Source organism: Cervus canadensis, chromosome 22 (assembly GCF_019320065.1).
Source record: "Cervus canadensis isolate Bull #8, Minnesota chromosome 22, ASM1932006v1, whole genome shotgun sequence".
Taxonomy (NCBI): Eukaryota; Metazoa; Chordata; class Mammalia; order Artiodactyla; family Cervidae; genus Cervus; species Cervus canadensis.
Genome location: NC_057407.1, coordinates 19,629,816 through 19,645,064, shown reverse-complemented (window position 1 = coordinate 19,645,064; position 15,249 = coordinate 19,629,816). Strand labels below are relative to the sequence as shown.

The 15,249-nt window shown below is 39.0% G+C and overlaps 1 protein-coding gene across 13 annotated transcripts in view; it reads left to right on the top strand.

Annotated features, from left to right (window-relative positions):
• The window catches only part of FHIT (fragile histidine triad diadenosine triphosphatase), a 1,503,296-nt gene that overhangs the window by 577,814 nt on the left and 910,233 nt on the right, over positions 1-15,249 (top strand). For 12 of the 13 annotated variants that reach the window (XM_043442890.1, XM_043442894.1, XM_043442896.1 and 9 more), the window contains one exon: positions 920-1,013. The exons of the other annotated variant lie outside the window; for it this stretch is intronic. The gene's annotated coding sequence lies outside the window, so the exon portion shown is untranslated. The remainder of the gene's footprint in view (positions 1-919; positions 1,014-15,249) is intronic. 13 annotated transcript variants of the gene reach the window in all.

The following is a 15,249-nucleotide window of genomic DNA, read 5'->3' as shown; positions in this document are numbered from 1 at the left end:
AGGGAAAGCCTCGTGGGCCACATGGGCTTTTGACTTTTCTATATATTGCTACTCTTCCTCTTGTCCTCTTTATTAAAAAAAAAAAATCCAAAATAGAAACTGCTATAGTAGTTTTTTTTTCAGATTATGAAAGGAATACCTGCCATTTTTATAAAATTAAAATTAAAAAATCCAACACCACAGGAGAAGTTTTTTGAAAAATAAATATGATTTAGCATTCCACCACACAGTAACGACCTTAACTAATATGTGAAGGTATTTTCTCTCAGACTGTCTGCTTCACTTGTGCGCACATACACAACATTAAAAATCAACATAGCCAGTAACACTCTTTTGTAATGTTATCTTACAGTGTGCTGTGTCCATAGAATTTTACATCATCATCTGCATTTCCAGCATAGTATTGCCCTGTAGGGTGAAATGCTTAAATTTACGTACATCATTAAATTGTTTAAATTTACTTAAATCATTCCCCTTGATGCATTTTTAGTCTGCTTCCAACTTCTTAGAAGCAACACTGCAATGAGGAACCTTGTATGTATGTGTGTGCAACCTGGTTCAATTGTTTCTCAAGCAGAATTTCATGGAGATGGAATTTCAGTGTCAGAATGTGTGATATCATGGGTGGGCACGTAGAATATATGAACAGGCACCTGCGGTGCTGAACCATCCTCCTTGAAGGCTGTTCCTACTGATGCTTCCACCTCCATCACCGCAGCTTTATTCCACTGCCCTTTGCTCTCCACACAGTGTTCCCTCAGATGTTTTCAGTAGAAGAGAAGGCCAGCAAACCCCCCTGAGAGGGGACTCTCTGGGTTTCATGCAAGTGTGACCTCAGTCAGGCAGGCCTGGTTCTGCTATGCTCTTAGCAGGAGTGCAAGCTCTGCCCTTACTATTTCATCTTCCTCTTTATCCCTAGGGAAATTTTTGCTGAACTGGAAAAACAGTAGGAGTGTTTTGCCTTCACTCCATCACCGAATAGCAGGTGTCCAGGTTCTGGTTGCCTGTTACACGTAAGTGCCCCCAATCCTGTTTTTCCTACGTGTGGTTGGTGTTTTGAACATATTCAATGCTCTGTGTTTGTTATCTTTACTCGAGACTCCTACCCTCCCCCAGTCACTATATTCATTACCCTGAGCCTTTCAACCTGGGGCTGTAGACCAGGGTGAAAAAAAAAAAACAACACACAATTGCTCTTAAGCTCAGAAAATTGATTTTCCCGAGTTTAAGTGGGCATCATGAGTTGTTAACCCTGTTAGAAAAATACAAGTTGGATTTATGATTCCCTTACACAGGTAATTGGGCTCTAATTTTAAATTCTGAGCCAATTGATTTACACTATATTGCATTATAACATAGCAAAAGTGCAACTGAGTGCAGGTGATGTATGAATTTGAGCCTCCAATTATGCGATAAATTATTTTTGGTTCTTTAACAAATGATGCCTAGGTTGACATCAACCTGTCATTGTTTCCTCTGTCTCCCCCTACTCTGTAACTTTCTCCTCTTTCTTCTCCTTTCAGCCTTTTTTCTTTCTAACCTTGCAAGGCTCAGGAATGACCTACTTCAGAAATCCAAAACCTGCATATTAAGACTTTAAAAGATAAATCTGTGCCTCATCCCTACTCACAAACTCTTATTAACATTTCATTTCAACCCACAGTTTATTTCTGTTGGGTCACTATTTTTTTTTAAGTCTTTATTGAATTTGTTACAATATTACTTGTGTTTTATGTTTTGGTCTTTTGGCCATGAAGCATGTAGGGTCTTAGCTCCCCAACTAGGGATTGAACCCACACCCCTGTGCATTGAAAGGGCGGAGTCCTAACCACTGGACTGCCAGGGAAGTCCCTCTGATATGTCACTGTTGTTGCATTGCTTATGATATTTGCTACAAGCCACCAGTTATATAAGTTGCTTTCTTGGTGTAAGACAGTTTCTCCAGGAGATTTCTTTTGGAATTTCAATACTTGTCCTTTCCACAAGATCCTACTGTTGGTGCTTTTAATAGGCTAGCTTTATCCTTTTCTTTCCCCCCACTTTGTGATAATTTCCCCATTGTATTTATTTTTAGCTGGTTGCATTTTATATATTTCTGCAAGCATATCAAGTTGTTTATAGAAAAAGGGTTGAGTATAAATAAATAACACATGCTGCTGGAGTTAATTTCTGGAAGACTTGAGTTATCCAGAAATCAGAGGTACTTAATTGGAATCTGTATCTCAAACTTTGCCTTTCTTTGGCAAGTCCTTGTTATTTTGAGTAGGGGACTAATTTAAATGATGCTTTGAGCATTTGTCAGAGAGATTAAGAGGCAGAAGGAAAGGGCAAAGGAAAAAGCATGGTCGTGGAAGGAACCCTTGACGGGGGTGAGAGATTCATTCCTTCTAGGAGGCTGTAGACAGATCACTTGCGGTTTCTCTCACTTCCCTCTGCAAAATCATTTCCTCAGTGTTGAGGCCCTTCCTAATTTAAGAAGTCTATATTTAAAGTTTCTAACTTTGGAGAAAATTCCAGCCCCTGATTCATTATTACTCTTTGTGTTGCTTTTAATTCTCATCCTTCCTAAAAACAAATTAAATTACCTGCTGCAGAGTATCAATATTAAAACACTCAGCTCAATTGGATGGTGACCCTGAAAGAAATATTTTTTGCCTTGTTCTGCAGAAAGCAAAGATACTGGATTCTTTCACATGCCTTTCCACTGGTACAGGGGGGTTTGTTTTCCTGAGTGTTCATGGTTAAAGGGATATTTCTATGGAGGACCACGTAGGGTTATGAAAGAAAGATATGCGGTGGCAGAGGAAAACTGCTGGGAAAATCAGTGTTGCATTAAAATGAAGAGCCCCTGCTGCACCCAGGACCACTTCGTGAGCATATGCAATTCTGGACTATTTGAAACATAAACTAGAGCATCATAATTGCTGTATGATAACATTGAAGTTTTTGCTACTTGTGCTTTGGGTTACTTAGAAAGAATATTTTCCTTTTTGGTAAATTGTTTGGAGTAATACAGGGCAGAAAGTGTTCTGATTTAAATCAAGGCCAAGTGAAGGTAGTGAAACAGTTACCTTATGTGTTTTTCCCCAATCTTTACCCTCCAGCTTTCATTACTCTGAGTAATTAAATAATTTCACCCTCCTCCTTCTCAGACCATTGGTGAGGTTTTTTCCTTTCAAAAATCTGAATATTTTTTGTGATTTCACATTTGCTGACTCCCTCTAGGTTAAAGAAATTTCCTCTCCTAAAACATAATCAAATTCTACTTTTTATAAAATCCTCTTAGAGAATCTTTTAAAATGTACTTTTTGGCTCATTAATCTAGTTGTTATAGATCTTTGAGCATATATGGAAGGAAAAACTCTTAAAAGGAATTGAGTCTGGAAGTACCTTATGTTTTATTGTGAATAGATCTAAAGTTTATTTTTCAGCAGCCCCAGATAAAAGGATGATGGTTAGACATCTGACTTAACTGTATACTAGAGAATTATTATTTTTAAACTTAGGCAGTTTACAGAATGCTTTCAGATGGACATGGACAAACTAGATTTAATATCACATTTTCACTTTGTGATTTATATATATATATATATATAATTTTTTTACATTGTTTTCCCACATTATTTTTCACCTTAGGATATAAGAACTAGGACTTCACTAGATTTTTCTGGTAATTGCATGTTCTCTTAGCTGCAAATACTGTTAAGTAGCTTTTTAGAATATAACTCTGAGCTGGTTGTTTAAAAATAATTAAAAATCATTCTATTAAAAATTTGATCCAAATTTGGTAAAGCTCTTTCTGACCGTCTGGGCTTTTGTAAAAGTTGTAAAATGTAAAGAAAGTGAAGCCACTCAGTTGTGTCCGACTCTTTGCGATCCCGTGGACAGTAGCCTACTGGGGGTCCTCCGCCCATGGGATTTTCCAGGCAAGAGTACTGGCGTGGGTTGCCATTTCCTCCTCCAGAGGATCTTCCCAACCCAGGGATCAAACCCAGGTCTCCCTCATTGCCGGCAGACACTCTACCATCTGAGCCACCAGGGAAACCCTGGGCACTCACTATCAGGGATGTCACCGACAGCTAGTAATTTGAGAGTAATTTAATGTATAAGGAATATTTTGCAATGTTAGTTTAAGTCTGCATATTTCAAATAGATTTTTTTTCTAATCTGAGAATGTATGAAATGGAAAATTCTCAAGGTATGCTTTTGGTTATAAAATCTTTCATAATGGTGGTGATCACACAGATCAGCAGTGATCAGTGAGAGCTGATGATTACTATTGAATTAGGGAGTGCTAGGGCTATGGATGGAAGTTCCTGACATTGTACAGGAGACAGGGATTAAGACCATCCCCAAGGAAAAGAAATGCAAAAAAGTAAAATGGCTATCTGAGGAGGTCTTACAAATAGCTGTGAAAAGAAGAGACATGAAAAACAAAGGAGAAAAGGAAAGATATTCCCATTGAATGCAGAGTTCCAAAGAATAGCAAGGAGAGGTAAGAAAGCCTTCCTCAGTGATCAATGCAAAGAAATAGAGGAAAACAACAGAATGGGAAAGACTAGAGATCTCTTCAAGAAAATTAGAGGTACATTTCATGCAAAGATGGATTCGATAAAGGACAGAAATGGTATGGACCTAACAGAAGCAGAAGATATTAAGAAGAGGTGGCAAGAATACACAGAAGAACTATACAAAAAAGATCTTCATTTCCCAGATAATCACAATGGTGTGATCACTCACCTAGAGCCAGACATCCTAGAATGCAAAGTAAAGTGGTCCTTAGAAAGCATTACTACGAACAAAGCTAGTGGAGGTGATGGAATTCCAGTTGAGCTATTTCAAATCCTGAAAGATGATGCTGTGAAAGTGCTTCACTCAATATGCCAGCAAATTTGGAAAACTCAGCAGTGGCCACAGAACTGGAAAAGGTCAGTTTTCATTCCAGTCCCAAAAAAAGGCAATCCAAAATGCTCAAACCAGTACACAATTGCACTCATCTCACACACTAGTAAAGTAATGCTCAAAATTCTCCTAACCAGACTTCAGCAATACGTGAACCGTGAACTTCCAGATGTTCAAGCTGGTTTTAGAAAAGGCAGAGGTGAACCAGAGATCAAATTGCCAACATCCGCTGGATCATCGAAAAATCAAGAGAGTTCCAGAAAAACATCTATTTCTGCTTTTTTGACTATGCCAAAGCCTTTGACTGTGTGGATCACAATAACTGTGGAAAATTCTGTAAGAGATGGGAATACCAGACCACCTGACCCACCTCTTGAGAAACCTGTATACAGGTCAGGAAGCAACAGTTAGAACTGGACATGGACATACAGACTGGTTCCAAATAGGAAAAGGAGTACGTCAAGGCTCTATATTGTCATCCTGCTTATTTAACTTATATGCAGAGTACATCATGAGAAACGCTGGGCTGGAAGAAGCACAAGCTGGAATCAAGATTGCTGGGAGAAATATAAATAACCTCAGATATACAGATGACACTACCCTTATGGCAGAAAGTGAAGTGGAACTAAAGAGCCTCTTGATGAAAGTGAAAGAGGAGAGTGAAAAAGTTGGCTTGAAGCTCAACATTCAGAAAACTAAGATCATGGCATCCGGTCCCATCACTTCATGGGAAATAGATGGGGAAACAGTGTCAGACTTTATTTTTTTGGGGCTCCAAAATCACTGCAGATGATGATTGCAGCCATGAAGTTAAAAGACAGTTACTTCTTGGAAGAAAAGTTATGACCAACCCAGATAGCATATTAAAAAGCAGAGACATTAGTTTGCCAACAAATGTCTGTCTAGACGAGGCTATGGTTTTTCTAGTGGTCATGTATGGATGTGAGAGTTGGACTGTGAAGAAAGCTGAGCGCTGAAGAATTGATGCGTTTGAACTGTGGTGTTGGAGAAGACTCTTGAGAGTCCCTTGGACTGCAAGGAGATCCAACCAGTCCATCCTAAAGAAGATCAGTCCTGGGTGTTCATTGGAAGGACTGATGCTGAAGCTGAAACTCCAAAACTTTGGCCACGTCATGCGAAGAGTTAACTCATTGGAAAAGACCCTGATGCTGGGAGGGATTAGGGGCAAGAGGAGAAGGGGATGACAGAGGATGAGATGGCTGGATGGCATCACCGACTCGATGGACATGAGTTTGGGTAAACTCCGGGAGTTGGTGATGGACAGGGAGGCCTGGCGTGCTGCAATTCACGGGGTCGCAAAGAGTCAGACATGACTGAGCAAGTGAAGTGAACTGAACTGAGGGCTCTTATATCACCCTTAACTGGTTGAAATTGTTACTATGTATTTGATATAAAATGTCATATACACACATGTATGTATGGGCAGGTAGGGAACTGGCTGTTCGAATGGGTCTCTTCTTGTCTCAGTTTCCACTGAGGTACCTGTAAACTAGCTATTGAAAGACCAGCTCTTGCATATGTAGACTGTCTGGAGCCTGCCCCCTGGCTTTTGAATATTTGAGTCAAGAGGAGATTAGAGACAAAGTTTCTTTGGCGAGACCCATGGTCATGCAATGAATTGTCACCACCTTTTGGGAGAAATAGTAGTGAGTACTGTCTTGTAATGTCAAGGTCAGAGGAGGTCATCAAGAGGACTAATCAGAGAGCTCCGAATTGTACTTCTTGCATTTGGAGGACCCGGAGGCCCAATGTCTGAATCAAGCCTGAGGAATTTAGATTGGGCCACACACTGGGGTCTAACTCACCCTAGGAAATCTGAAATGCAAGGCAAAGACAGGTTGGCCAATTGTGTGGGAACTCGCCTGCTTTCCCAATTTTTGTTCAGGGCATGAGATATGAGTTTCCTAGGGACCAGATATGTACTCTGCAGAGGAGAGAGACAAGGAGGAATCATTTTGAGTCTAGTTCATTATGTAACAGAAGGCTAGGATAGGTATCCTGACAGGTATAGTGATAGGATAGGTCCAAGGCAGATTCCTCCATGGGAAGAGGGTCACAAACAACAACCTAGAACCTCTGGGAAACCTTTACAGAGTCCCTCAGTCCCTCAGGAGAGTTCAACATGAGCTCTCATTATCTGCCAGATATAGACATGACTCCTGGATACATACCCAGACAGCAGAGACCCAGAGAGAGCAAAGCCAGCTTGTAACAGAAGCTGCACGAGGAAGAGCTCTCCTCTCCTCTAAGTCCTTCAACCTCGGGAGAGTCTGAATAATAGACAGTGAAGTGAGGGAACAGCAAGGGGGATGTGGCGGAGAAGGAGAAAAACCCCATGGTCATCACCCCACTGCAGGTTTTCAGTGTGAAGCAGAGCCAGGCTGGGATGGGGAGAGACAGGGGCAAGGATAGCAGTATGACTAGTACATGGTTTTGAAGCTTCCACTTTCTGTATTCACACTGTATTTGTAACCCAAAGTTACTCTAGAACTGGGCATTACTTGGGAAAGTTAGTGGGAAAATATGGTCACGTATGTGTGTGTGTGTGTGTGTGTGTATATATATATATGAATATATATATATATATGTATACATATTTTCTTTAAAAAAAAAAAAAGCCTGACTGCAAGGTTATGTGTGCGTAGCATGTGCATGGAAAGAAGAATACAAATAGCTTGGTTTCATCAAAACACCTTTTTGCATTTGTGATCCTAGATCTAGGATTTACTTGGTACAGTCAGGGGGTTTTGCCAAGTGTTTGCCACTTTATTATTCATTTAACAAATAAATCATATCTTCTGGTGTATTTTATCTTGGGTAACTTAGAAACAATGTGTAAACTTCCAAATCTTTCTTTGTGTGAAAATTTTCCAAATACAAGGCGAACTTGGGGTTAGTTTTAAATGTTTTAAAATCACTATTATGCAACATTCATCTGTCCACATGTGTAAGTAAGCATTGGAGTCAAGTTAATCAAGGTTTAAGTTACTGCTCCATGATTTATTAGATGATTAACCTTGGGAAATCTTGGTATTTCAAGTCCGGTTTCTTAATTTATAATGTTTACCAAATTTTGCTGCAGAGATTGCCAGAACTTATTCAAATGCAGTGTCAGAACTTGGAGAGGCTGGGTGGCATTCTATGTTCATCACCCCTGGTAAGCCAAGAGCAGCTCTTTTTCATTGTGCCTGATACTGGGCTCTACTTAACATTTCATTTATAGTAAAGGTTTCATGTCTGAAGATGAAGTTTTTGAACAGTGTCTTCCTGCTTCTTGGATTGCCAAGATTAAAATGAGATAGATCAGGAAGAGAAGGCAGAACGACAACTGCTTAAAAGCTTGGAAACAAATCCCAGCTCTGGCTGTGTAGCCTTCAACAAATTACTTTATCTCTTTGTGTCTGGGCAAAGTACCTTATCACATGAGATCATGTATAGAGTCTGCATTAGAGTAGCACCCTCTCTAGAATTCTTGGGCTTCCCTTGTGGCTCAACTGGTAAAGAATCTGCCTGCTATGTGGGAGACCTGGGTTTGATCCCTGGGTTGGGAGGAAGATCCTCTGGAGAAGGGAAAGGCTACCCACTCCAGTATTCTGGCCTGGAGAATTTCATGGACTGTATAGCCCATGGGGTTGCAAAGAGTCAGACACCACTGAGTGACTTTCACTTCCCTGACATAAAACTTACTAAGCTTTGTCATTGTTACGTAAAACTCCTTGCGAAGCAGCTACCACATAATGTGCTCCACAAATGTCAGCTTCCTTTTCTACTCTCTTGTCATTCATTCACTGCACCCTTTCTGAGTAAGTCTAAGTGCAGTTCGCTCAGCTAAACTTTATGGGGATTCAGAGATAAATAAGGTACCAGACAGGATACATGAGTATATAGCTCCTGACACATGTGACAAATAGATTTTGAATTGGATATAAAACAAAATGGAAATTTGACTGATTTTATTAGTCATAAAAGAGGCATTTAAGCATTGAAATCATAGAAGAATTTATTGCTTACCATTAGAATCAAAGTTTTAAGACCTTTTTTAAAACTGGGCTTGAGTTCCAATAAAACCTCACTTATCCAGAATATACCCACTCATTCTAGATTAATTGAGAATTCTAAAGTCCTTTGGGTTTCAGCTCCTCTTGAAAACCTTTAAAGAATTGTGTGGTTAACTTCCTGCATTAGTAAATAGGACCTAGGATGTGTTTTTTTGTTTTTTTTTTTCTTTTCTGAAGTACTTATAAGTAATTTCTTAAAACAGCAGTTATATAAATTACAGTCTGTGAAATTAAGTTGGATATATGTGAATCTTAAGCATAATTTAAACATTATTTTTTTTTAAATTTCATTAAATATTATTTTCTTAAACAGGATATAAGAAAAAAGTGGGGTAGAAACTATCAGCTAATTGAAAGTCCCTGTAATTTAGTTCTGGGGACAAAAAAAAACCCCTACAGTATTGCATTAAAAGAATAAAACAAAATTCAGGCTAGACTATTCCTTGAATGGAAGAATGTTCTCTTGTAGTGAAGACTCATTCATTCATTAATAATTGGTGCCTCCCATGAGCCAGATAGTACATGATGGCACATAAAGGCACACACAGTCCTTACCACGTGAAACTAACGATTCAGCCAAGTAGACAGAGAGTCACAAAGTATGTGAAAGTTCTTCCATGAAGAAAACGTTCTGGGTCTTACCCGAGTGTGCCTTGGGGTTTTTGAGCTCATTAGGGAAGGCAAAGCTTTCCTTGGGAAGTGAGAGTTGAGATGGAAGTAGGCATTTGCAGGAGAATGGAGAGAAGCATGTTAAGTGTAGAGGACACGTTTGATGCAAAGCCCGTGGTGGGAGGAAGCAGCATTGGTGTCACTAGCCAAAGCAGTCCCCCACGCCCTGGGAGTAAGGGTAGCAGTGCTAGGAGTTGCCCATGGGAGGGCAGGGCAAGGCCAGACCTTAAGGGACTAATTGGCCAGAAGGATTCCATCCTTAGCCTCACAAGGTGATGCTCCTCCCCATCAGTCCTTGGAGTTGGGTTTCCGCCCATGGTGACTTGACTCTGACTTTTCTTTAATAGAATGATGGTTAAAGCCCCATGGAAAATACAACCAGCTTTCTCTACTTTTCTGTCCATGTAACTTGGAAGTATTTTATGTAGAAGAAAACTTTAATTTACAAGTCAAAGTCTGAGCAGGTGGGGCTACTTAACGGAATGTTCTGTGTATATAATTGTGAAACAATCTTTGATTTCTTGTTCTCAGGCCACCTGTAAAATGCTTAGAAATATTCCCATTTTAACTAAGGATCTGAAGCTGTAGGTCCTGCTGAATTAGAGATTTCATCAAATGGCCATAAGTTCTCTTTGCAGATTTGAAGACCTTATCTACTCCATGGGAGGAATTCTCCATCCTCTGCCTCCTAGTCTGTTAGACAACTTGCCCTTCCCCACTCTTTGACCCAGGAGACTGACCTCGGTAGACTGTATCACCTGGGTTGCCATGACTGCAGTTTCTAGTTTGTTTCAGTCACTGGGAGATCCTGGAAATAGATGAGGTGACAGAAAGAGAGAAGGCGGTGGGAGGGCGTTCTCTCCGCAGCCTCCCTTTCCCTCCACATCTCCAGCTCTTGGTGGTGGTTGCAGCCTCACTTATCTCATGAGGCTCTGGTGACACATTGCCTCCCTTTGCTCTTTTAGACTAAGGGAGGTAAAGACCTCATGCTGCAGGTAGGTAGTCCCAGGTATCTGAGCATCCTTAACTTGTGACCCTACCTGCACCTCTGGAAGGAGTTCCTATATTTAATTGTCTTCAAAGTTGCAGTCGAATGTGACTTCTGTCTGCTGAGATTCTGACTGATACCATCAGAGTCTGTTTTCTGCTTCCTGTTTTATTCTCCCCCTCCTAATACCTGGGTAGGCTTCTCAGCTGGTGATAACTGGGGACCAGAAGAACAGTGGTGAAATCCCCTGGATAACATGCACTCCCTTTCCTCACTTTGGGCTCAAAATAGACCTGTCTCCGGAGGAAGGAAGGGCACTGTTTGTCATCATATATCTGCCTGGCTGTCATTCAGAACCTAATTGGACTCTCTTAAATTTCATTCTGTTCCTCCTGTCATGTTTCTGGGCCCCTGAGACCTTTCTTGCAATGTGTGTTCTGAAGCAGGACATTTTGATGCAGCCATTTTGATGTGAACATTTTGATCTGCAGAGTGCAAAGAATAGGATTTTGGTCATATGCACGATAGACATCGGCACACATTCTCTGACTCTCTGCCCCATCCCTGAACTTTACCCTCACTTTACATTCTTTTTTTTTTTTTTTTACTATTTTACAAATAGAAATGACTATATATATATTTTTCCTGAAATACTTTAAAGCAGGGGTCTCCAACCTCCGGGATCTAATGCCTGATGATCTGAAGTGGAGTTGATGTAATAATAAGAGAAAAAAAGTACACAATAAATGGAACGCACTTGAATCATCCTGAAACCATTCCCAAGCCCTTCGTCTGTGGAAAAATTGTCTTTCACGAAACTAGTTTCTGGTGCCAAAAAGATTAGGGACCATTGCTTTAAAGTGAATCCTATACATCATATCATTTCACCTATAAGTACTCTTTTATGTTTCTTTAACAGATAAGAGCTGTAACTATAGTACACACACAATGAAGTGAATGATGATTCTTTAATATCTAATAAGTAGTTCATGTTCAGTTTTCTTTCATTCTCTATAAATTTTTTACAGTTGAGTTTTTCAGATCACATGCTGTACAGTATTCATACATTGCATTTGGTTATTGTCTGCTAATTTCTAACAGTCTTCTACTTTCTATTTATTGAAGTAACAGAAATACAGCAAAAGTGCCCGACTTAAGTGCTCAATGAATGCTTAGAAAATGAACTGTCCATGTAACTACTACACAGATAAAGACAGCGACATCTCTAGCACCCCAGAAGTTGTCCAGTCGTTATGTGTCAATTGCCCTCCAAAATAGCTACTGTTCTATTACCATGCATTGATTTTGCCTGTTTTTTTTTTACTTCACATGAATGGATTCACAAAGATTGTCAGATTTTTGTGTGTTTTTGCTTTGGTAGAAATCTTTTAAAAAACTCAACTTAGGTTTAATTTGTATGTAATAAACTGTGCTCATGTAAAATGTGTAGTTCAGTGAGTTTTAAAAGAGGGACTTGCCAGTGAAACCACCACCACAATTAAGATGCAGAACATTTCTATCGCCCTGAAAAGTTCCCTCATCTCATATTGTAGTCATTCCCTCCCCCTAGTCCCAGCTTTCAGGCAACTATTAATTTATTTTGTTGCTAGGGATTTTTTTTTGCATTTTCTAGAATTTTTAATAAATTGAGTCATATGATATGTATTCTTTTGTGTCTGGCTTCCTTCAGTGAGTATGATTTAGATAATTATCTGTGCAATTGCATGTATTACTAGTTTGTTTTTTTATTGCTCACAACCATTCTATTATATAGGCAGCCCTCATTTTGTCAATTTATTCATTTTGTGTATTCATTCATTGGTTTACGTTAGGGTTGTTTACAGGTTTGGATTATTATGAATAAAACTACTTGTAGTACAGATATTTTTGTGGGCATATTTTTATTTCTCTTGGATAAACAGATACTGGAGAGTGAAGTGTCTGAGTTGTGTATTATGAATACATGGAAAATTTTAAAGAAACGGCATAACACTTCTTCAAAGTGGTTGTACCATTTTACATTCACAGAATCAATTTATCAGCCTTGCAATGGTTCTACATCCTTGCCAACCCTTGGGAAGGTTGCTCCTCTAAATTTTAATTTAATCTCATTTCAGTTTTAATTTGTATTTCCTAATAACTGATGATGTTGATCATGTTTTCATGTTATTATTTGCCATCTGTATAAACTCTTTTGTGAAGTATCTTCACATCTTTGCCTCTTTTTTTTTTTCTTTGATTTATAGGAGTTCTTTATGTATTCTGCATACAAATCCTTCTTCAGATATGTATGCTGCAGATGTTTTCCTCTGTTACATGACAGTGGCTTTTAAAAAGCAATTTTAAATTTTCACTTATCATTCCTTTTGTTCCTAAGAAATCGTGTTCTAGTTCAAGGTTGCAAAGATTTTTTTTTTCCTATGATTTATCCTAAAAGTTTGGTCTATGATCTGTTTTGATGGAATATTTATGTATGGTATAAAGTAAGGGTCAGCATTCTGCTACTTCCCCCCCCCCCCAATATGGTACCCAGTTGTTCTAGCAGTATTATCAAAAAGATACTGTATTCCCCCATTGCATTACCTTGCATTGTTGTCAAAAATAAATTGACCATCTCTGTGTAAGTCTATTTCTGGACTCCTCAATCTGTTCCCTTGATTCATTTGTGTATCCTTTTGTTAATAACACACTGTTTTGATTAGTGTGGCTTTATAGTCAGTCTTAAAATCAAGTGGTGTGAGTTCTCCAACTCTGTAGTTCTTTATTAAAACTGTTTTGGCTTTTTTAGTTCATTTGTGTTTCAAATAAATTTTAGAATCAGTTTGTCAATTTCTACAAAAAGTCCTACTGGGATTTTGATTGGAATTGCATTGAAACTTCAGATTGATTTTTGAGAGAAATGCGATTTTGACAATATTGAATCCTTCAATCCATGAATATGCTATGTCTTTCTGTTTATTTTGCTCTTTAATTTCTGTCTGCAATGCTTTATAGGTTTCAGTGCAAAGGTTTTGTATGTATTTCATATTCTGGAATGGCATAATAAATGGAATTGTACTTTCAGCTTTATTTTCCAATTGTTCTTTGTTGCAAATTGATTCAGAGTGGGAAGTTTTTAATTCTTTTATTTCTCCTGCTCTTATTAGCTGTGAATCCTCCATAAAGAAGGACTTGTAATTCCTGTTTGGTTACCTTGAAGTGCAGTACATACAGGAAAGGCAGAGAAAATGCTTAAAATTTTTTCTCTCTTTCCGTGTATTTTCTCAGTCGTGAGTTGCTACCCTCACAACTTGCAAAAGTAAGCAGTGATTTTAAAAAGTACCATTATGGAACTCACGGATTTTTATAAAGTAGATCTGTTTCACTTTACCATATTCATTGTTCTGTTTGATGTTGAAATTAATCCATCTTTGGCCAGTGGGAGCCCTTTCAAGTTGGCTTTGAGTCATTTTGATATGACTCAGTAGTCTTTGATAGATTCCTGTGACAAACTTTCCTAGATCACTGTGTCCATTTCCTGACCCAGCTCTGAAATCAGCCATTTCTTCAGGGATCCCTGATTCTTTTCCAAAGAAAGAAAGTGCTTAAGAGACCAAAAAGAGGCTTTAAGACAAAAGTAGAGCCTCCTTCATCCTCAGTCTGTTCCTCAATCCTCCCACTTTATTTGACCAAAAGTAATAATAAGCACATCATTATTTTAGTTCTACCACCTGTTTCATGTTTGTCTTAGGATACCTACTTAACTTCTCTGTGCCTGTATTCTCATCTATAGAATGAGGATGGTTATTGCATAATGCTAGCCCCACTGGTTTTTTAACAGAGAGCCAACTTGAGTAATGGTAGGGTCGCGGCAGGAATGTTTGTTCAGTCACTCAGTTGTGTCCGACTCTTGGCAAACCTATGGACTATTACCCCCCAGACGCCTATGTCCACGGGATTTTTCAGGCAAGAATACTGGAGTGGGTTGCCATTTCCTCCTCCAGGGGATCTTCCTGACCCAGGGATCAAACCCACGTCTCCTGCATCTCCTGCACTGGCAGGCAGATTCCTTACCACTTGAGCCACCTGGGAAGCCCCGGTGGTGGTAATACTAGTTGTTAAATAGCAATAATAGTAGTAGTGAGGTTGGCTGTTCATTTTTTCCCTGCAAATTATTATGCACCTACTAAGCACTAGTCTTTGCTGAAGTGGTGATTGTACTAGAAATAGAAGTCATCACAGCAGTATGAGTAATAGTCATTTAGCTTTTCAATAAACATTTAGCAATATGAGTAATAGTCATTTAGCTTTTCAATCATGTGTGAGGTACTCTACTGGCCACTAGGGATGCAGTGGTAGTCAAGACAGGTACCATCACGTCTTTAAGGAGAAAGACAAAAAAAAAGTAAAGTGGCAAATATAAATTACTATCATGGATCCAAAATTGTTCACTTAGATTTTTCTCTAGGTTAAGGACTAAAATTTCAAGTAGTTTCATACCATCATCAAAATGATTGCTTCAAAATGGTGCTGTCCAAATGGGCACATTGAAACGTTTTCTATCTAGGCATCCGATTTGTATTGCCGTCACTACATTTTTGTCCTAAGCACCTTTCCCTGGAGAGAATTACT